This window comes from Nelumbo lutea, chromosome 1 (assembly GCF_056320005.1).
Source record: "Nelumbo lutea isolate HS-2025 chromosome 1, American lotus-T2T, whole genome shotgun sequence".
NCBI classification, from domain to species: Eukaryota; Viridiplantae; Streptophyta; class Magnoliopsida; order Proteales; family Nelumbonaceae; genus Nelumbo; species Nelumbo lutea.
In genome coordinates, this window is record NC_142684.1 from 166,547,496 (window position 1) to 166,553,018 (window position 5,523).

A 5,523-nucleotide genomic window follows, 5' to 3' on the forward strand; every position below is an offset into this window, starting at 1 on the left:
AATCCTATATCAATGATGTATCATTTGCATAATTCCTTAAGTAGTAAATTCTCTATGGCACTTATTTCAGAGAATGGAGCCAAGACCCAATCATTGTTTAAATCCCGGTCCGGTTCAGTGGGCCAAACCATGATAATGTCATTAATTATTATAAAAAAATTCAAAAAACAAAGGATAAAAAACCGGAGCCCATTTGATGGGTTAGATGGATTTACGGTTTAACCACCCGAGTTGATCGGTCATTGACCAAATCGATGTTGAATGGGTTAAACCATGATATCATTATTATAAAAAAAAATTCAAAAAACAAAGGATGAAAAACCGGAACCCATTTAATGGGTTAGATGGATTTACAGTTTAACCATCCGAGTTGATGGGTCATCGACCAAATCAATGTTTTTCTTTTCTTTTTTTTTTCTTTTTTTTGGCTAATTGTGGGTTAGAGGTTGATCAAAACCGGGATTGTGATTGAATCACCGGTCCAACCAGCCAGATCTATCCACGACGGGTTGAAAACAGTGGACCCAAGGGTTTGTTTAATAGTGTCTTATACATGGATTAATAAGAGAAATTGCGAAGGTTGAAGCAGCATTTGTGGTATGTTTAGCGGTTAAAGCAATTCAGGAGTTGACCTCAAAATAGAATAAGGTAGCCCATTCTCTTATTTAAATCCCATTTATTATCTAATCTGTGACAAAAAGTCCTTAACTTCTCAATCAAACAATTTCTAATTATATTTGCTTTTAGGCATAATTTACCCTAATTTCATTGCTCACTTTCTTAAAAAACGTATCCTATATTAACTTCATCACTGGTGTGAAAAGAATGCTGAGGATGGTGTAATAAGTGGACTCCATGTCATCTGACCCAAGAAAGAATCTCTCCCCATCCTCACGTATATAAGGACCCATGAAAGATAATGCATGGCCAAATCAATCTCAAAGTTCTCTCTCTCTCTCTCTCATTAAAACGAGCTGAGGGTTGAGGGGAATGTTGTCTGGTTCGAGACCATTCATGTGAAAGAAGATAAAATCAGCATCAGCTTGGTGATTTCGGACCAGGCTTCATTCCCCCCAACTCGGAAGAATTTCGTGCTGCCATGATCATCCGATGACCTCTGGTTGTTATTTGGTGTATTTTCTTCACTGACTCACTGATCAATGCCCTATTTCCTACTAGCTATACCTGCATCAATTACCACTGTGTTCATTTGTTTCAACAAGTAATTGTAGAACTTTTTCTGTTTTCTCATGCGGAGATGACGGTGAGTTCTTTCTTATTTCTTCCAGGCTAACAGAAATACACAGACGATGGTTAATTAAGACACGCATGGAACTCAAAGGCAAGTGATGAGGCGTAAGTCTGCCGGAGGAAGATTCGAGTTTGTGTTGCTGCAAAGCTGCCAGAAGGGTATGAAAACAATAATGGCTTATTCTACGGTAACCTTATACTTACCTAATGAGTTGACAAAAATAGATAGTCTGGTGTGAACACATGACTATAATCAAAGGTTGGTCTTTTCTGGTTTGTTTATTTTGGGAATTTTAGGTGATTTTAACAGATAGCCTTTGCTTGCAGAGAGTGAGAAGGAATAAGTAGGACCTTTCACTTTATCGTTACATATGAGAGAGAGAGAGAGAGAGAGAGAGAGAGAGAGAGAGAGAGACCCCATTAAAGGTGAGCTTTGAATTTAGCCTCCCTTTCCCAGTTTCCCCCATAAGACTGCAATAATAGCATCTCTCCTTAGTCCATACCAAACTTTTAATGTGGATCGATGTGATACTACCCAATACCCATGTGGGTTAGATCTACAAGAGGAAACTTACACTGCAATTTGAGTCAGATACTAAGACTATGTTTGGTTAGCTTTAGTGCTCATTCTTCACCATTCTTACCCTTGGATCAAAATTCAAGAATGAGCGAAGTTTGCCATGGACGAACAGAAGTTTTTCTTTCGCTGAAGAGTGACTTCTTTTCATGGCACTAATTAATGAGAATGATTTTTTTTTTTTTTTTCTGAAGAATGACTTCTTGTATCTGATTGGTTACAATTCTCATTCTTATTCTTTATAATTCTATCTTGACCAAACAAATGAGACCATATTCTATTTAATAAAATTAAAATGGTTTTATCAACTATCTCATTATACAGATGCATCAAATTACATATCATTTTAGTTTTGAACATGACCCCAAGTCTCCATCTGCACAGAATTTACATTATACAGATGCATCATTACAGTGTGACATTACATGAAATAATTGAGATAAGATTCATTTCGGTGATTTATATGTGTATTCTATTATTCTTGGAAATATGCTCTGCAAACTGTGAATATCTAATTTTTGAAAGTTGGGTTGAAAAGATTGGATTGAAATGTACTCGTTGGATTTGATAGGATTTGGACAGGTTGAGAATAAAATTAAGAACAAGAAGGAGAAAAAAACAAAAGAAAAGGGCCACCTAATAAGAGCTTCTCTCCTTACGTGTTACTCATATGTTGTAATAGCTTTTCCCTGCTGAAATGTAGGGTTACCAAACCTCCTAAGAAGTTAGATTTGTCAAGAATGTAAGAATTTTGATCACATTTTATTCATCCTTCTTCTCACATTCCCACTGTCTAGTTCTCATCTCTCTCTCTCTCTTTTATGTGGAGAGAGATTTTTTTTTTCTCCCTAATCAGCTCTATCTGATATACCTTGTTTCACTTTTATCACACTCATGTTTATACATATTTACACTAATAATTAAGGACCGAGCCCTTTGATAACAGCTGAAGTGGTTGAACCTAATGATGCTTATTGTTGTCTTTTAGGCTCAGTTTGGAAGGAGTACAAATGCAAATATGTACAGTTCAAGATCTTATATTTTGTGTGTATTTTCAGTATGCATATTTGCATTTGTATTTTTTCCAAACTGAACCTCTGACTGTATTTGATCGCAATGCAAATAAATTTGTACTGATACAAAACTATAAGTGCAAATTATCTGAGTGTAAATTTTGACATATTTTTGTTTTAAATTTTAGCTTATCTTATTTGATTGTAGTACAAATGAAATAAATTAAGACATGAAGTAGAATAAAGTATTAACTCAAAAAAAAAATAAATAAATGAAAATTTACATTTTTTTTTTCATTTGCATTCTTATACATTTGTACTAGTGCAAATAAAATTGCACTGCAACCAAATACAGCCTTAGTGAGTAAGTTATTCAGAAGACCACAAACTCTTTAATGGCTGAAACTAAAGTTGAAAGTTGAGTTGATTACCATACCTTCCAACATGTTATCATCTAATTATTTTTATACACTAAAAGACAAAGCAATGTTCAACCATTTCAGCCGTTACCAAAAGGCCCTAAGGGTGTCCAGAAATATTTTTTGGTTCATAGTGTATTGTATTAAACTAATCAGCTTATAATCCTATTATTTATGTTGATTAGCCAAATATTATACTTTGGCCTCTCTCTCTCTCTTTCTCTCTCTCTGATCAGTCAGTTCATTATTATAATATCATAGTGAGGTAAGTAATTGGTTAACTTTAGAGAGGGAGATGGTTTTGTCCATCCAGGAAGAGAAGAAAGTGTTCTCTCTCCTTATTGTGTTGTACAAGTGGGTACATATATAAGGCGCTAGGTACTTTAGTATATGATTTCTCAGGGTGTTACCAAGAAAATTTCTATATCAAAATCAGCCCAGCTTGAATGAAACCATACGATTTCTTATATATATATATATATAAAATTTTCCGACCGTCTAAAAGGCTGTAGGATGTGATGGGTAACCCTTGAGTCTTTGACAAAGTGTACCACAAAGTTAATTAGGTAGAATGGCTTCTTCTCTCATGACATAAAGGTCTCTTTCATGGACACAATCACACACGCACACACATACTGGTCCTCAACCTGATACAGGTGTTCTACTATACTGCTTGCCTATAGTCTTTAGAGCAGTCAAAAGCGGGCAAAGGAAAAAATAAAAAAGAAAACGCTTGAGTATATATGACAAAAAGCACTTCTCAAAGTGAGGTGAATTAAATAAAGACACCTGAAATTCCTACTCAAAATAATAAAATGGATTACCCCCCAAAAACATTTTTCTTACTTTTTGACTTACCCATTGAAGATACTAATAATCATTCCATAGGGAACGCAGAATTCCATTCAAAAGACAGGATTTTGTTGGGCATCACAATCACAACACTCATGCCCATTTCAAGTATAAAGTGGCTTCACCTAAAGCACCCAAGTTCTTCTTTGATTTGTTTAATAGACAGGACAATCACAACACATTAGTCCACCACGATTGATCACTCGTCAAACTCTGATTCTAATTCAAATTAATCTTTTTCTCCAATAATCTAATAAACCCCTTTAATTTATCATGTACCCTTCATCACTCACTAATCAATGATCTGGTTTGAGATTTATTATTATTGTAGTGGAAAGGTCCTCTGGACGGCTCAACTATTTATCCTTTTTTTTTTCTTTTTCTGCACTACTTGGGAGGAAGGAAAAGCTAATCCAAACCAATTATTAGATGTTCAATGTTCTAGACTAACCACGTGTTAACTTCTCTTTTAAGTACCCTGTTTTGTATTTGATTCATCTCTCATTCCGGCCCAAACCCAGATGGCCAGATGCCAGAAGACTACTTCTTTTTGTCATCTGAAGCGGCTCCAGCGCTGAAGCTAGGATGATTCAGACATGCAGTAAATACGTCAAGACCTGATTGAACCACCGCCTAGATAGGCTGCTCTCTGTAAGGTTTCTGGGTTGCCATGTCTTTTTACTACATGACTGGTCTGGTCTGAGTCTAACCCACCCGACAGTAGTAGTGGTTGCAGTAGCAAAATTTTGAATGGATCAGATAAGAATGGACCAGTCTTGCCAAGGGTGAAGGGTTTCCTTGTTTTTTACAGTTGATGTTGAGTTTTAATGATGGGGAAGCATACTGTACCCAATGGTGGGCCATAAGAATGGCCTAACAATAATTAACCAGTGTGGATGGGCCCAACCAAATTAAGATTGGTTTCTGGTGGATCTCCAAGTGGGGCCCTGTAAAGGTTGGTCCCATGAAGAAATTTTATTGGTAGGGTTTCAAATAATTTTATACAATTATTACCCCTGTTGTATACCATTCTTATGGTCTACAAATCCGTATGGAAGTTTGGGCCTATTCAATATCCATTGTTTGGATCTCTGCAGCCCATCACTTTTGACTATATAGCATTCATGTGGTCTATTTTCATACCACCTAATCTTGATCAGAGTTGAAAGTTCTCATGATCTCCATTTGATTTACACACAAGAGAGAGAGAGAGACCCATTCCTACAACTTTTCTTTTAAAAAAGTCCTCTCTCCAGCATCTCTTGTTTCCAACTAAAGTAGTGGAAATGCTGCTTTCCCATACTAGATATAAAAAAGGAGATCACTTCTAATGCATGCATACTTGTGGGCTCCTCTAACAAAAAATATTACTACTTTTGCTTCATCAAGGATCTTGATTCTCACTTCACTT

General features: G+C 35.9%; 1 long non-coding RNA gene across 3 annotated transcripts; it reads left to right on the forward strand.

Moving 5' to 3' along the window:
* The first annotated feature begins 862 nt into the window (after positions 1-862).
* On the forward strand, positions 863-5,137 carry LOC148878974 (uncharacterized). 3 transcript variants are annotated; one of them, XR_016104067.1, is made up of 3 exons: positions 926-1,120; positions 1,290-1,410; positions 4,634-5,137. It is a non-coding gene; the product is annotated as an uncharacterized LOC148878974 (long non-coding RNA). The 3 variants fall into 3 exon arrangements; XR_016104066.1 differs by lacking the exon at positions 4,634-5,137 and adding an exon at positions 2,400-2,624; XR_016104065.1 differs by lacking the exon at positions 4,634-5,137 and having other exon boundaries at positions 863-1,120; positions 1,290-1,533.
* Positions 5,138-5,523: the final 386 nt, after the last annotated feature.